Source organism: Dermacentor silvarum, chromosome 3, assembly GCF_013339745.2.
Source record: "Dermacentor silvarum isolate Dsil-2018 chromosome 3, BIME_Dsil_1.4, whole genome shotgun sequence".
Lineage (NCBI taxonomy): Eukaryota > Metazoa > Arthropoda > Arachnida > Ixodida > Ixodidae > Dermacentor > Dermacentor silvarum.
In genome coordinates, this window is record NC_051156.1 from 161,446,109 (window position 1) to 161,464,394 (window position 18,286).

The window sequence follows — 18,286 nt, forward strand, 5'->3', positions numbered from 1 at the left end:
GGATCCTCTGGATCCTGGCGTAGGCGCGCGCATTTGCCTCATGCGGCTTGGAAAGAACTAGAATGTTCTGGATGCCATTGGGGCACACCGTGTCATCCCGCACTTGCTCCGGCGCCAGGGCCACCGCCATGGCCAGCGCCCGAGCGAGTTGGATCAAATCCGGCTTTTTCAAGTCCAGCCACCTCGAGGTCGGACGATGATCTTGAATTGCTCCCTCGGTAGTCTGGGGAGCCTCGAGGCGTCCACGATACGCTTCAACACGCTCCGTGGCGCGGCCGTGTAGTGGCAGCCTTTCTCGCCTTTTTGCTTCGCTTCGGGCCCCGGCATTCTTGGCTCACCCGGTCCGCTCTTCTTCTTCCTTTTGCCCAGCGCTGTTACCCAGGCTGAGCACTCCGCGTCCTCCGGGCTAATATCCATGCCTTCAACAATCACCACGCTTGGATTGGAGGCCATAGCACCACGTCTCGCCGCGACTCGCCGAGCGTCTCGAGCGAGCGTCTCGCCGAGCGGCCACCGCCCCGCCGCTATAGGCTGAGCGCGTTAGATTTAGCGGCGCGCCAGCGCGGTCCTCCAGAAAACAGCTCGGAGAAAAGTCACACAAGCACCCACCGGTGAAAGTTCGGTGTCCTCCGATTCCTTCCGACAAACCGGGTCGAATGATGGAAATGTGTAACGTGGCAGCCAAAGAATCTGCCGAAAACATTTAACAAAGCGGGAGCCGATATTCAGCCGTCCGCACTGGTCGGCTTCTTCTTCTTCTTCCAGTGTAGGAAGTTATCATTTTTTTACTTGTTGTAGAAAAGTGTAGCTCCACTGACTGCACGAGGCCATTTTTGATAACTGTAGCGTAGCATAAAAAAAACACAACATATCCACGAAGTGAATGATCATGAGTGGGCGAAGCACCGGGGGATCATTCGGGTAAACCACAGCTACGGACGAGAGATAAAGAGAGCGCGCGTCGGGAACGAGAGAGAAAATTACGCCTTCTTCCCTTAGGGGAACCCTGAGTAGTATGCGAAGCAGCCATGGGGTCGACTCAAGGTAGTTTTATCAGCTGTATAAACCTGGACATGCAGCAGCACCAGCAACGTGCAGAACTGTTGTCGACGCCGTCGGCGTTTTGCCCGCGTTCGCATCGAACGCGCGCAAAGTGGAACCGGAACCGGAAGTGGAACCGGAACCGGAAGTGGAAGCGGAACCGGAACGCCATGTAGTGAACACTTCAAAAACTACAGGTTGCTACGGACACACAGCGCCATCTATTTAGCAATTAATAAACTAGAGGTGGCTACATACTACTACTACTACTACTACTACTACTACTACTACTACTACTACTACTACTACTACTACTACTACATACTACTACTACTAACTACTACTACTACTACTACTACTACTACTACGACAGAGGAGGGAACGACCCACACCCGAAGGAGCTTCGCCCCTAAAACAAGATTTTCTACTCTGCGGTTTCGATGAGTGTAGGCACCAGACGACAAACAAACAGGCTGGCGTTGCAAACTAGTCGCGCCATTTTGTCTGTGATTTTCGGCGCTGGTATAGCGCGACGATATTGAATATTTACCGCAAGGACGTTAGCGAAGTGCTGGTGTGACTATGTGTCATGGAGGAAGGTGAGCTAATCTTTCAAGAAGAGAAAATCTTGGTGCTCACGGATGGTGCGCGCTGCTTCAGACTCCACGCTGTGTTATACGCATTGAGAAGATGTGTTCGTGCACTGCGCTTTCGCGATGTATTTCGCTCTAGTTTGCGTCGATTTGTTGGCGAAAGGAAACACGTACATTGGCGTTTAGTTTCAGGCAATGGCATATACGTAGCCAGTAAGTGCGAAGTCAGGTGAAATTGTGGCAGTCAGGCGCTTTTCGTCTGCTGATGCAGAATACGACAGCCTGCCCCGATTGGCTACAGTCCAGCTAGCCAATTGCGGGCCACGGCCGTCATAGCTCCTGCCCGGCACTAAACTCGTGGCCACGAGCCTGATGATGTGTAGGTAAACAAAATACTCCTTATACTAGTGTAAATGCAGAGGAACTTGTGAACGCGCATAATCGCTACCAGTTTCTTGAGGTGACCAAATCGAAACGCGCCAAGCGTCTGTACACGCTGGCTTGCCCGCGAGAAATTCTAGTGGTGTTTCATGCCCCTTGTCAATACATGCCTTCGTGGCGTAATGTTTTCAATAACGGGCTTCTGCTCTAAGTCATGAAGCCATAATAAAGTCAGAAAGACGAAGTTTAGGCAAATCCATGCAGTGGCCAACATTCCCATGCTGACTGAAGCACCCTGCTTGTGGCTATCGTGCACACTAGCGCCACATTTCCCTCTAGCAATTATTGTATGAAGCTCCATGCTTTGGGCTTTCGCCGGATTTGTGTCGGCACCTGGCGGCGTTCTGTCAAAATATTGTGTTGGCGGTTCGTACGCCCACAAGTACATAGCAGTAAGCGCACAGGAGTTTGTGCATTCGCAGGAATTAACCTATTCAATCCTAGATGGCACTGCGGGTTTTTCGAGACACGAAAAACGGAAGGACGAACGGAACGGAGTAGAAAATGAACCGGGCACCTATGAAACACGGCAGTTTGCCTCGATACGAGGAATCGCGCTTTTCCTGGAAATCGGCTGCGCCACGTAGGGGGTTTGTCTTTGTATTCCACTTTTGAGCGCGAAAGCAGTGTGCTGGTAGATTGATTTGACGTTGAATATCTTCGGACACATTCTGGTTACAGAATGGATACCAAGAGAAGGGAAGCGCAGTCGAGGTCGGCAGAAAACCAGATGGGATGATGAAGTTAGGAAATTTGCAGGGGCAAGTTGGAATACGCTAGCGCAAGACAGGGGTAATTGGATATCGCAGGGAGAGGCCTTCGTCCTGCAGTGGACATAAAATATAGGCTGCTGCTGATGATGATGATCTTCGGACCCATACGCTTTAACTAATACAGTGCTTTATAACCAATATGTATAGTTTAACTTTAAAGTAATTTTCTTGCTATCTTGTTTGCGCAAGTTCAAATGACAGCTGAAGAATAAACTTTTCTGGAGAGACCTGTTCGATGCTGCCTTATTTGCAAAGGAATAAATCGAACATTACCAGATAAGACTCCTTGCTAGTTTAACTTTAAAGTAATGTTCTTGCTATCTTGTTTGCGCAAGTTCAAATGACAGCTGAATGAACTTTTCTACAGAGACCTGTTGGATGCTGCCTTACTTGCACAGGATTAAATCGAACACTACCAGATAATACTCCTTGCTACGTGAGTAATCGAATATTTTTAATGCAACCACATTCTAATATTTCTAGCAACGGCCTCATAATGCTGACATCATAATACCTGTAGCAAACCTGTGGCTGTATTGGTATCTGTAGCGAGTAAAACAGGGGCGGTATTCTCGGCCGATCACTTTCGTAGATACTTTCATTTTCGCGAGATTTCACGCGACTCACGCGGACGCATAGGGGTATAAGTGTAACCGTACAGCCTTTGAGCGTTTATAAAAATGACACAACTAGTAATTTTTCCGCATTCTTAGCGACTGAAACCAGCTTTACGGTAAACAAGTAGCACGTACCATAAGATTCCTATCTCATTGCAACTCCAGTAATAATTTTATGCTGCATTGGTCAGGATGTTGTTAAATATGATTCCAATCTCTTTGTTCAGGCTTCAGAAATAAATAAACCATTTATTGGACCCCAACTGACACCTGCAGCTGGCTCATTACCTTTAGCGAATGAAAGCTGCCTGCCAATGAAAATTTTAGGCAAACCATCTTCGCATGCTCCACCAAAATAATACTTTCAAGCTATGTTCTCTACCTACTTGCTTGGGACGGGCAAATTCCACTAATGTAGTTTAAAGCAAAAACCATTGCTCCAGGAGTTAAGATCTTTGAATTGGCAGAAGCACTCAATTACCACATTTTTCAAAGAGATCTTGAGAGAATATTTTCAAGCAAGGCCGTTGCTCTATCTACAACAGTTTTCGCACCTCTGAAGCATGAAACATTATCAAGAATCTTACGCTTTTTCTACACAAATTATTAAATGTCTTTGTTGGCTTATTCTAGAAGAAAGTGCTCTTCTTATACAAATAATAGTGCTTGTATGATTCTATTTCTTCACGTATATAACGTCATAGCAATTATATGAACTTTGCAGGCAAATGTTTGGCTTCGCCATCGCGGTCCCCACGACGTTCAGTATATTCAAGGCCAAGTGGGATTACAATCAGCGCTCCGTGCGCAGTATGCTGTGGTTTAAAGGGCAAGCGTTCAAGTGTGATCTGAGAATGACGTGGTAGGCTCCCTAGGACGTGGGCTTGACTCGCGCCCTCTTCCAGCGCGCCCCACATGTGATCGAGCACGCGCTAAGGAAGCAGAGAGCGCGTCTTTTCATATACCCGGGCCGCGGTTGCGCAAGGCTGTCTGCGCGACTGAGCGCACACGCGGCACGCCCGCGGTAAGCATGAGAGAGCAGAGATGGCAGCATGTGTGCTGAGTTCTCGATACGCGAAGCAGTTCAAGTAGTGAAGCCAGCACCAGCGCGAAGCGTTCATTTCACGCTGCTGGCGCTCATCGCGCCTGCGTTGATGTAGCGATTGCTCACGGTCGACCAGTCACGACGGTTTATGCATATTATGCGCCCGTGAAATCAAGCTTGTTTAATTATTAAGCGAATGTTTACTGCAAGTTATGCGGCTTACAAAACTAGGAATCATAGTCTGTGTAATGGTCTAATACTTTGCTAAGGCTATGAGTTCATCTATTTATTGTTATAGACAAATAACAAATCATTCAAATTTTCGCAATAGCGTACAACTTTCAAATATGCTGTCATAATAACTGTCACAAGATATGCATGTACTCCCCTTAGGAAAAGTATACGGAGCAGGGGTTTCGATATAAAGCCGATTTCTTTTCCGCGGTTACATGTGTAATTTGAAATGAGTACTACAGTTCAAACTTGATACTGCAAACTTTCCAGTTAGTATTGCAATTTCAGTTTACGCACAACAATTGCGAGTGAATTCAATTTTCTTTCGGTAAGTCCATGGTCCGTATACTTTTGCTCATAAGTGTGCATAACACTATCCCCCAGTAGCGCTTTTTCCTGTAGCTACGCCCTCAAACATTAACAATCATGCCGAGAATAAATTAACTTGAAGGTAGGAGAAGCTATTTTGGAGCTGACAACTTACTTGTATTGTTTCCATTCAAGGCCCTCCGAACTGAAGACGCTAAAGCGATAAAACCATTCGCACAACGAAGTTGCCCCCTGGGACAGTGCGAAAAAGGGGTGTGTTCGCCAACCGGAGAATACGAGCTGTGTGGAAGTGCTCTTGGATGAAGTGTGACTTCGTCTCTATTTGTATACATTTCTTCAGGCTCACCAGATAACCAAACTTACCGATTGAATAAACATGTACAACGGCGGCGTTATTCTGTTCTCTTAGCTACGACGCCAGTTTTGCTGACGCAGTGAAGCAGGTATTTGTTTATGTAGACTTGGTGATTATTTGAAGCCACCGCGATTGAAAGCAATACAATTATCAGAAGTCATCATCATTATCATTATCAATAACAAGAAAGATGACCTGCTTTCTTTACAAGAACACTGAGAATTCATTCAGTTTCTTTTGTTTAATTCATTAGCAGGGAATATTCACACAAGCAAATAATCACACACAAAAGGAGGTCCGAGAGGATACGGATGTTATTTATAGTAGTAAAAAGGAATTCCGCACCGCTGCAGCCACATTACTGTTCATCTTTCAGTAGCAGAGATCTTGGTATTTGATCCTCTACCGGACTGCGAAAATGCTGCTATGCCTAGCTATTCACCCGCCTCAGTTTATTTATTTATTTTTAAATGTGAAGCATTTCTTGGTGAGCATTTGCCACTTTGACAGTATCTATCTACCTATCTAGCCGTATACGTCTTGGTGCTGTCATGGTCGTATCGTTAACTTGGTATTTACCAAAATCAGCATACTATGAGAAGAGTGTATGGCGAACATAAATGACAGGTCATGACATGAATACCATCACACGTGTGTGATGAAGGTCATGAAACAGCTGCCTACGTCTTGGTGCTCTCAGGGTCGTTTCGTTAACTTGGTAGTTACCGAAATTGGCATAGTATGACAATTTATAGTATAGTATAGTGTATAGTAGAGCATAGTTTAGTGTATGACGAACATGAATGATAGGTTATGACATAGATGTCATGACATGCGTGTCATGTAAGTCATAAGTGAGCCGCCTAATCAAGCATCAACAGCAGCAGCAGAAGCTGCTGCTGCTTCTGCAGAGAGGAGAAAACTGCGCTTTAATGCGTTCCATAAGCCTGGGAAAGTCGGCAGAACATCACTAGAAGACAACTGTTTGCGAAGTCCTCCTGAAAGATGGCTTGGACTAACGAAGCTGAAGTAGGGTTGGGGTCACAAGCACCCCAATAGAGAACAGTGGCTGCCGCGTCAGAAGTCTTTCAGATGACGATGGATATGGCGATTCTATTTGGCCCACACAGGAACACGATAAAGAAGCATTGGGACTCCAGCGAATGGTTGCGCAACGCACCGGCTTGTCACTTGCCCGAATTGCTGGTGTGCTTTGATAATGGTATCCACAGTAGAACAGATTCTGCTTATGAAGTTGAAAGCATTAACAGCAATATCCTTCAGTAAAAGTTTGTTTTGCATTGCGAAATTGTTTTTGCGCCAGCAGGCGCAGACATAAAGAAAGGGGTACAAAGCACACAAAGTGCTTCTTACTACTCGCTTATTTCGAGGAAGAACGTGCCCTAATATGCAAGACAATGTAAGCGAACTTTCAGTATGTACTATTCTGCACATATTCAATTTCTGTGTTGGATTGACAGGAAAGGCATTCTGCAGGTAATCCCTGCAACAAATGGCAATATGTCATTTACATGGGTATGCCGCCATAAACAGGCGGGGAAATGTTATGGGCGCCGAGAACAGCACTTTAAATCCTGCTTGTTACCCGAACTTCTTGCATTTTGTGACACACGTTAAATATAGGTCACAGCAACCACCTTCTGACTTCCCCTGTTAACAGGTTGCCTATCATTTTGAATACCAGCGCGGATGACGCTGATTCGTTTAAGCTTTCCCTTGAGCTCTGTCTATACTTCGAAAAGGAAATATCAAGCACATTATGACATGACTAATTGGGAGCGCTTGTGTTACACAAATTTTCAGTGGTGGGCTTCAGCAATTTGGAATGAGCTGTATGATAAGATTGGAGCCGCACAGCAGCTCTTGAGCGCTCTAGCATACGTGGTTATTAAAAAAATAAAGCTTATGATCAAAAAAGTTGATTGACTAATTGGCAGGTCATTCAAGCGTTATTTATAGAGACGTTAAAGCCTGCTTCAAAACAGGTAACACGTCAACTGCATTATTCTCAAAAGGGAGATATATATTTAAATAGATGGTGTGGTTCGAGAATCATGAATAATAATTATGCAGCTGGGACCTTTGTAAACCAAAATTCAACGAGTTCTTGTGCCAGCTCACAGGTCGCATTATTCGCGTAAAAAATGACGCTGCTCAACTGAACGTTGACGGAGTCCTACATCGCATTTGAAGAGTACATGCTGGCTCTGTTAGTTGAATACGACAGCAACATCACATACGCTGATCACACGTCTTCAAGCAAATTCTGAAATGAGTTCTGTGCTAGCATACAGGGACACAAGAAGAGGGTAAAGAACACACGAAGCGCTACTTACAACTAATTTATTCGGACAAAGAACAACCGCTAATATACAAGACATGGTATACGCACTTTCAGTGCACACTATTCTCCAGGTAATCAATTTCTGGTTGGATAGCGAAAAAAACGCATGCTTCCAGCATGCGTTTCTTTCAGCAGCCTTCAACCTTCGGTTCTGCAACAGTGGGTACGAATTACAGCAAAAGATCGAGTACTTTAATCGCGCTTAAGCGCCTTGTCCTGTCTTTGTGCCGTCACTGTTGCCGCTTCATCTTTAGAAAGCTATGCACCAACTAGCCCCACAACGTGTTTTAGCTGGAATACCTTAATCGAGAAAGTGTAAAAGTGGTGTTGAAGAGTAATATGCAGAAGACAAAGATAATGTGAAAAAGCCTGGCAAGGGAACAAGAATTCAGGATCGCCAGTAAGCCTCTAGAGTCTGTAAAAGAGTACGTTTATATAGGTCAATTACTTACAGGGGACCATGATCATGAGAAAGAAATTTACAGAAAAATGGCATTGGGCCGTCATTGCCAAATCGTGACTGGGAGCTTACCACTGTCGTTGAAGAGAAAAGTGTACAATCATTGCATTCTACCGGTGCTAACATGTGGGGCAGAAACTTGGAGGTCAACAAGGAAGCTCTAGAACAAGTTAAGGACAGCACAAAGAGCGATGGAACGAAAAATGTTAGGCCTAACGTTAAGAGACGGGAAGAGAGCGGTGTAGATAAGAGAACAAACGGGGATAGCTGATATTCTAGTTGACATTAAGTGGAAAAAATGGAACCGGGCAGGCCATGTAATGCGTAGGATGGATAACCGGTGGACCATTAGAGTTACAGAATGGGTACCAAGAGAAAGGAAGCGCAGTCGAGGACGGCAGAAAACATGGTGGGGTGATGAAGTTAGGAAATTTGCTGGCGCAAGTTGGAATCAGCTAGCGCAAGACAGGGGTAATTGGAGATCACAGGGAGATGCCTTAATCCTGCAGTGGGCATAAATATAGGCTGCTGATGATGAAGTAGTGCTTCGTGTATCCTTTACCCTCTTTTCGTGCCCCTGTGTGCTAGCACAAAACTCAATTCAGAATTTACTTGAAGACGTACTTTAACCCATCAACGTATGTGATGTTGCTGTCGTATTTAACTCACAGAGCCAGCATATACTCTTCATATGCGAAGTAGGACTCCGTCAACGTTCAGTTGAACGGCATCATTTTTCACGCGAATAATGCAGCCTGTGAACTGGCACAATAACTCTTGGAATTTCTGTTTAAAGGGTCACAGTTGCATAATTATTCTTCATGATTCTCGAAGCACACCATCGCTTTGCCTGTCAAGCGAGCGATCACGTTGGCTACCGTGACGGTGGGATACCACTGGTAGGGGGTACTCATGGGCTCAATACGTGCAACCAGTTTCGAACTTCAATGCCACCGGAGCTGTAGAACGTTCCTCGATGTCGATGGCGCACCAGGACAACTGATGGTGATGGTAAAGCAGAGGCCGTATCAATTATCAACGGGCAAAAACTGGAGCCAACTCCACTGCTTGCCTGTATTGTCAGCCGCAAATACATTTCACCTCCTACCATTTGCAACGGGAAGGCAGGAAGTGTACATGGTTTGTATGAACAGACTACATGGAGATAGAATCAGAATAACAGGACCAGTATGGCCGACCCAACATTAGCCCTTCTCGCAGCCCAAAGTGGCACTATTCCTAATTCAGGTGAACGCTTGCATAACCGCATCACTCTAAAACAATATTATTGTGCCGTATACGATTGACTCTATATATATGCTGGCGCTGCCATCAAAGAACCATTACGAAAGCTAAAATAATGTCAGTCGCAGCCCATTGTTGCACAGTCGAAAAGTAGAACAAGGAGAGTCGACTTTGCTGTGGGAGCGAACACACCACTGAATATGCAAGATAGTGCGCGTGCTGGAAGAGCGGATGGCGTAAAGCACGCAAGTGCAGATTAACAGGTATGTACAAGCGAGGGTGGGGATTTCATAACAACCGTTAGTTAACCCTTCAAGGGCCGTTGACAAGTGTTACTCTGTTATAATTTCGTTGAGCAGAAAGTCCATTGGACAGTCTGTCTCGTCGACGTGTTTTGAGCGCTCTAAGTGAGGTGTAACGGAAAGAACTTGCTCTATCGATTTTGACGTTGTGTCGAGTTACCTCTTTGGCTGCCAGGGGGCCTACATATTCCGTTCTTCCGCCGGATATGTTGAAATGGAGACTGCCAGTTGCGCGTTGCCGTGCCCATCGCGAAATCGCGGCCTAAATTTGATTGAATTATCAAGGTCGGAAGATGATTACAGCAGCCTCTGAGATGATTTCGGCAGGCAAAGAACGCCCAAGAAGGTGGTGCGTTGTCTGTTTAAACGTCGAAGTGACACTGGCAATAAAGTCCGCAACGCAACAGGCTTCTGGTGCAAGCATTGTGGTGTGGGACTTTGCCTCCTACCGTGTTGTGAGATATATCATATTACCATGGGGCAAAATCAGTGAAGCGTAGGTGTACTTACAGTGTATGTACTTGCAATTGCAGCAACGCTGGATACACAAGATGGCTGCCCGAACCGGCCTTCTTGCCAAATCGTCTCTGTTCATAGGCACAGCGTGCCCCACTGCTCTGTAACAGTAGGAAATCAATGCTTTAATCATGCATAGCCACTTTTCAAGAACTCCCTTTTCGCATTTGCAAGCCTGTCTAAACAAATGTTTGCTTGAAACATACATCAAGCATCGAGAGCTTGTGACGGAACTGAACTCCTGTCAAATCTAAAATTTCTAGTCAATGTACATGCTTCTTCTTATGGCGCATTTTCGGAAAAAAAGTTGTGAGTGTACTACTCGCGTGTTATATATATTTCGAATCTGCAAAACGTTTGCTGTCCAGATGTGCAAATAGAAATATAGACATTTTCTGAACGCTTTTTTGGATTCTTGGCTGGCACATGAAGGAATAGTAAGGCTACTCCAATCATGCAAATTTACAACAATAATTTGCCGTTTGCCGTAAGTACTGTGGTATTAAATGATAGCGTTGGGTCAGTTTTGATAAAAATTATTCGGTAAACATGAAGACACAGGTGTTTTTAACAAGCTGATGATTTTTTATAAGCCCGCGTGTAACTATGTTCCTGTGGCGGATAAAAACCGGAGAAATGAATGCTATTCAATTAGTATTATTATTACAAATGTTATTTTCTGTAGTAGTGGTCACGGACCGCCATTTGGATTCTAACCTTTCTATTTTTCTGTGTCACGCTGCTGAAAATTTTCATTCTTTTTTTCCTAGCTGGCCTTCTTAAAAGAGCAACATATGACACTCGGCATCGGAAAGTGGCAATTTATTGTTGCCAACAAAGGTCTATGTTATTATGATCATTAAATACCGCGGGAACCAAATAAAGTACATTCTTGTAAGGTATAGTTAATTCTGAGAAGGTGTCACTGACGTCTGCGATGCGATTAAATTTATAAAATCGCATTATTAATGTTTCATGATAAACTCTCCAATTCCAGCGCTATATTACGCTAAAATCACAAGGCAAACAAAAGTGAGAGCGAAGACTTAAAAGAGAACAATTCATTCCGAGAATCTTAAAAACCCAACGAAACGCGGTAGGCGCTAAGATTTTGCCCTGCTAATTTAATAAAAAACACAGGCAATGACAATAAGGCAATCGAAATATGCATACGTGTTTGTTTGACTCATCAACCTTTATGGTGACTAATTTATTTATTAACAAGCTTGTAGTAAAAATAGCCAATATTTATTACGTTGTAAGCCTGTTCGATAGTAGGCATGTGAATAAAAGAGTAATTACACTAAAAGTAGTAATTAGGCTAAAAAGCTTGAAAAAGAAAATAAAAAAAATAATGAGGCATTATGCAAGAAATTCCGTATGGACGTTCTTAGGAGACACGTTATAAATAAATGAATAGTTTTATTGCAACTACGGTCCGCAAAAGCACTGCTGAGTTACACTTGAAGACGACACAACACGTTATTCATTCAGCTATATGAAAAGCCAACAGAAGTGACTGTGTTATATGATCATATTCTAAAAATGACGGTTGCTGACATTGCCATCGTAGTTTTTGGTTCGGGAACTGTCGATGTGCTACATGTTTTTGCTTTAATCTATAGCTCCTTTAAGGATGGAAATCGCAAAAAAAAAAAATCCTGCGTTGCGGAAAGATTGCATAGCCTGCTGTGATAGCTTGGACGTGCACTGGTCAGTTCTAGCTGCGCCACTTCTGTGCGCTGTTTTAATGCGAGAGCAATTATAACGACACTCTGGGCGCATTTCTGCCATCGGCGTTGTCGTGAGGTTCCGTATAAAGTCTGAGGGCGATAAAATCGTCGGCGCGTGCCGTATGCTGTATGTGCGAGTGAAAGAGTGCGAGGGTGAGGCGGCGATCGCGGCTCAATCTCCCGCACGCAAGGGAAGGAAACGGGGAGGAAGCGCGCCGTCTTCCGTTGCGTGTAAGCCTCCAGGGGTAGAGTAGGAAGAGTGGTGGGGTGAGGGGGCGAGGGGCGTTCTACCCCGGGTGGCCTGAACGTTCCCTGTATCTTGAAAGCCATCTGCGACGGGGACAAAGTGCGCCCTGCGCTGTGTTTTTCCGCCTCTTAGTTAACGTTTATGAGAGCGGCAACTCGCAGGTCAATACGCTTGCTGCTGCTGCCCCGTTTCCTCTCTCCAGCGTTTTTACAGCGAGCTTCCACTGTTATCGAGTGAGATGTGTTCATGTTTGCTTGTGCGCACGTGACACCATGCCTGTCAGTTTAATTAGTGTGTCTATGTTTACAAGTATACGCGGCCGATAAAGCTACTATCCTTACTTCGTATAGTTGTCCACTAATTTGCTATTGCAATCGATGATTCGCCTTTCCGGCAGAACTGCGACTTTTTTCAGACCGCACCTGTGAAAGAAATGAGCTAATGCGCAGGTAGCAAAACCCACAAGAATGATCGGATGTTTGCCTGCGTGGTCCCTTTTTTCGACACATTCCACCATCCGTGACTCAGATGGAAGACCGTCGTCTGGTATCTTCCCTAGAAAAACATGCAAACGCCATTCCTCGAAATATAGAAGCAGCCTTTTAGACAACTGACCTAAGTACTCTGTAAATGTATAAAGTGACACTGCAAGCTCAGCGTTTAGCCGTAGCTCAACTTGATTACTGGGTAACATCACTTTCTGTTCATGCCTGCGTATGTTCCCAGAGAAGTACAAGAAAGGCAGCCGTAGTGCAAGCAAGTGCAGACAAACTTGACTCCCTAATCACTTTTCTATAATGCTCTTCGGTTCTTCATGGGCCGAGAATACGAAGCACTTTTACAGTTAAACGCTAATGCCAGTTCCAATCGAACTTTGTGCAACGGCGGTGAAGGCCGGTGTCAAATATCGATATATCGTGCACTGTAGTCGATATCAAACTTCAAAGAACAGCTGGCAATGAGCCTGCGATATACCCATGAATATGGTGAAAACATAATTAACGAGTGTTCTAATGTAAAAGTTGCCTTGCTTACCTGAATAGACTTCTTTGTGCGGTTTACATTAGCCAGTAATCCGTAAATTTTTTCCCTCACGTCTCATTCCGCGGCTCCACGTTAGAGGTCAGCTAGGAGGAGCCCAATTTGACAAAATTTTTTGGGGTATTGCACCTGGGCTTTATCGCTAAGACCAATTTTATCTAAACAAAATGTTTGCAATTACCAGTGAGCCGCGGTGGTCTGGGTTTTGCCGGACACTACAACATTCTCCAGAGTATTGGTGGCAAAGACATAGCTGCAACTTTTCGACGATCACCAATATGCTAGGAAGACGACTGCTGTTTTACTGAAGTAGCACCCAGAAGAAGGCCTTCGCAATTGAGCGCCTCCGCGCCTTAAACTCCCCTCGAAACCCTCGTGAGCCCAGAAAAAAGAAAGTTTGGGCCGCTCCCATGGCGCGCATTTCCCATGTGGCGTCCCAATGTACATATAGCTGAGGACGACCCCGGGTTGGGGACAAACTCTCCTTTCCAATAGTTTAGGCCTCATAATGGGCTGGGATAGCGCTTGTGCCTATTTCATTGGGAGGTACCCGGCGGCAGCTATAGTCTGCCTTGCATAGTCGCGGTGGGTGCTCTAGAACGAAGCCGTCTGTGACCGGCTAGGGGGCGGCCTTAATTACTGTTTTTTTAGAGAACGCTGCTTTCGGTCGGCTTACATGTTTCGAGGCCCAAAGCTGCGATGAGTGCTCGGACTGGTCATGTGTTCGACATTCGCAGTAGCTTGACACAGTGTGCGCCAGTACAAGAGTGCCATCTGAGCTGCACACATAGCGACACCACCTTTGATGTTCGAAACTAATCTCCCGAAGGGAACGGTAGGGTTAGCAAAGATTCTCCAAGCCCTGAGGAAAGGCGGGGCACCTGGTTGGGAGACGCTTATTTCGCCTGATTTGTATGCCGGTGGGTGTCCGGCGGTAACAAACAAACTATATTCCACAGTCGAACCCGACGCCCTTCTTTCCGGAGTTTTACGTGCCAAAACAAGTTCTGATTATGAGGCACGCCGTAGTGGAGGGCTCTGGGTTCATTTTGACCACCTGGGGATCTTTAACGTGCACTACAACGCAAGCACACGGGCGTTTTTGCATTTAGCCTCCATAGAAATGCGGCCACCAAGGCCGGGATTCGATCCCGCGACCTCGTGCTCAGCAGCGCAAGGCCTTAGCTAACTCAGCAACCGCGGCGGGTAGCCGACTGCCCTAGCCACTATGCCAAGGCTGCGGTGGATGTGGGTCACAGTGTAATCTAGCCTCGCGTGAGTAGTGTGGGTCGCCAGGTAAACGACTGTGCGTGTCATGCCGTCCTGTCTGGCAGGCACGTAATCGCCATTCTGCAATGCACGGTGCAGAAGGTCAACTCTTTCACAGCACCTAGTTACTCACTTCACATAGATACATCCTTATACAATGGATCTGTGTATTTCCTTTTTCGATAGGACCTTGCGTACTGTGGAGAGGGACATTGTACGTAGATGTCAGATTGCAGTTCACCAAATCAGGTCCGGTAGGCGCGGAGACGTGCTCCCTAAAGGGCTGCTCAAAATAGCGTCTCTTCCTCTCAGTTATCACTCTCTCTCTCTAAAATAATGTCGCTGGTCTGCTGTGACTTCCTTTGAGGTTCTTAGCAAGCAGCCCTCGAGGTTTAGATACAGGGCTCTCGAACTCTCGCTGTCGCTCGGGACGTAAGTGCAGTGGTGTTCCCCTTCGGTTCTCCCAAGTAGGCCAGGTCTAATACCCACCTCGTTATATATACGTTGTAACAGCTGTAAGTAAAATGGTCTTGTCGATGTTGTCCCATCTCCAATAAACAAGAGCAACAATGGTGGCAAGAACTGGGTTAAGTACTGTCATCCAGAAAGATGACAAACTCGCTTTCAAGAAGCAGCCGCCAGCACAAACGAATATAGCTTTATTGAGGAAACTGTTTTATCAATAACGATACTAATAATCGACAGTCCATTGCTCATGTGTAGTGTTTTGAATGAAAGTGTCCGGCGGTGAAGAACCATGTTCCACAGCAGGATTGAAAGTCGTCACCTTATTCCACCTCTCAAAGCTGACAAGTCACCTTCGGACATTTACTCATACCGTCCGATCGCATTTGCCAGCTGTGTCAGAAAAACAATGGAAAGAATGATTTTAACACGTCTGGAATGGTACTTAGAGTACTATGAAATCTACCCAGATGCTATGGCCGGATTCAGGCGCGGCCGTTCGTCAACAGACAACGTTGTTGACTTGGTAGCATTGACTTGGTACTTGGTACTTGTTGACTTGGTAGCAACACCAGAAGGTATGTAAACGACTATCTGTTGCTCTGCTTCTAGAACGTTAAAGGGGCTTACGATAATGTCACCCATGAAGCCATTCTTAGCACGTTAGAAGCAGTAGGACTTAGTGGCAAGACATATATGTGGGTGTGCAGCTGCTTACTGTGTGTGCAGTCGGCTCAAAAGATCCGGCTCGCTCCTGAGCGCTCAAAAGCGAGCCGGATCTTTTGAGCCTCTCTATTGAAGAGCCGGATCTTTCGAGATGCTCTTTTGAAGAGCGAGGGAGCCGTGGTTCAGTAAGTGAGAAGCAGTACTTTCGGAGAGAGGAAGGCGGCTCTCTCTCGTTCAGTGAGCCGTGAGGAACCGTTCCTAGAGAGCGCTCGGGAGCGAGCCCGTTCTTTTGACCCGCTCTTTTGAAGAGCGAATGAGCCGTGGTTCAGTAAGTGAGCGGCGGTTCTTTCGGAGTGAGGAAGCCGGTTCTCTCTCGTTGAATGAGCCGCGCCGAACCGTTCCGTCGGAGCCGGGTCTTCTGCTGGGTTTCGATTTCTGACCGACGAATGGTGGCTGGTATGGGCAGACTCGCGCTACTGGTACTCGCTCGCAGTGTGTGCGTGTGCGCAGCACTCTCTTCGGTTTTTTGTGCGTCCTATGGTGTGGCACCCGATGCCACCGAGGGGAGAAGTAAAGAAGCCTTAATTGGCAAAGGATGGTACCGTTCGTTGCCTGCTGCTGTTCGGACGATGTCTCACGACTCTCACCGATCGCACATCGTGCGCAGGTCCAAGAACACTTCGAAGACGGTCTTTCGTGTCCTATAGACAACAGGTGGACGTACAGTTTACGTCCTGGTCTTCATTTGTGCCAATTAGTGTAGTCATGAAAATGTCGCCCGTGACACCCACTTCAGTGTATTTTCTGAGCGTGTATCATTAGCACGTCATTAAAACGAGGCGAATGATCTGTTGTGTTGTAATAGAACTTCATTTCTTCTTTTTTCTTTTGTCCTAGCGCATGATGGCATGATCGCCAGTATCGCGCGTGCGCTCAAGAGGAAAAAAAAAAAAAAAAAAACGAGAACAGAAAATAAAAAAACGAAAGGTTCATGCGGCAGTGTGGATCTTTCGTATGATTTTTGTAATTGTACTTCAAGAAATGATTTCTACATTCATTTTGCATGGCGTTACAGCTTCACTCATATTAATAGTGAACGTACGTATGTGAATAAATGAATAAAGTTGAAAGATAATGCACAATAATTTTGTGTTCTTATTTTGACTGAAGTTGATTTTAAAGTACCACAAAAACAGACAAGCTTCTGTACTGACGATGAAGTAAGATATCTTTCTCTGAAAAAAGTACGTCACATTCTGCCTATTACAGTATCATAAGCATTTTATCCCCCAATATCAGAAAAGAAAGTTTCATTACAACTAAAAATTCACGCTTTTAATATGTGTAAAAATATTCTCTAAACATAGCCAAAATACCAATAACACGGTTATTAAATTATGCATATATCATTTTTTCAAAGCCAGATAACTTTAGAATATGCATAAAACAGGTTACACGTTTAAGTGAACCGGTGAGCCGTTCAAAAGAACCGGTTCATTTCAGTGAGCTGAGCCGTTCCGTGCCGCTCACTGAAGTGAGCCGTTTTGCCCATCTCTAATGCATACCGCGGCGGCCCGGGGAGGGGAGAAAACCGAGGAGGATTGAGGAGGAATGCGCGAGTGCGGAGGCGAGTGTCGCTACTTTCAGGACCAAGGGGCTTTACGTTTGCCTTGCGTTCAGCGCGTCGTAGGACCCAAAATCGGAAGTCGCGGCGTTGCGGTCACATCCAAAAGGAAAATTCAACTGCTCGTCACGGTGAAATATATAGAAGACGGAGCGTTGTGACCACGCCCCACTCCACCGTAGCCTTCGCAGTGCAAGACATTGAAGAAGGAACGGGAACACAGCGGGGGGCCGTGTTTGATTTCCAATAACTCCGCTTCTGGTGAGCGCATTGAAGTAATTTTTGCGGCAAAATATTTCTGAAGTATGTATAAGCTGCTGCTGCTTCTGATGATGATGATTTCTTAAGTAGCCTATTTTCACTTCAGATGCCTTTCTACACTTCAATAAAAAGTGGTTCAGGGCCTCTTTAAGATCGGGTCGCTCTTGCTTTCATCAAATGTTCAATATATGTGAAGACGCAGGTATTATTCCTCTTTTTTACAAGCTGATTAAAGTTTTCATATCTTAGTTGATTTTTCAACAAAAATGCAAGGAACTAATGTTATTCGTATAGTAAAACTATTTAGTCTGTTTTTGTGCATATCAGTGGTCCTGAACCGTCATGTGAATCCCGGCTTTTCCATTTTCTTTGTAGTCACGCTGCTGGAATTTTTCATTATTTTTCTTTGCTATCTTTCTTCAAAAGAGCGCAGCCTATTGCAATCGGCAACGGAAAATGGCAGTTTATTGCTGCCAAAATGTTTTTTTATCCCTAAATGTCACAAGAGTACCACGCAGTAAGGTTTTGCAAAGTATAAACAATTTTCTGAAGGTCTCACTGACGTCTGCGACACCTTTAAAGTACTAATGGCGCATCTTCATCGTTTCATCGAGATCTTTTTAAATTTTTGTAGTGCTCTACTATGAGAAAATTATAAAGGTA

General features: G+C 45.3%; 1 long non-coding RNA gene across 1 annotated transcript; it reads left to right on the forward strand.

Moving 5' to 3' along the window:
* Window positions 1-3,116: 3,116 nt before the first annotated feature.
* On the forward strand, window positions 3,117-5,365 carry LOC119444088 (uncharacterized). The gene is made up of 2 exons (XR_005190448.2): window positions 3,117-3,284; window positions 5,249-5,365. It is a non-coding gene; the product is annotated as an uncharacterized LOC119444088 (long non-coding RNA).
* The last annotated feature ends 12,921 nt before the right edge of the window (window positions 5,366-18,286 follow it).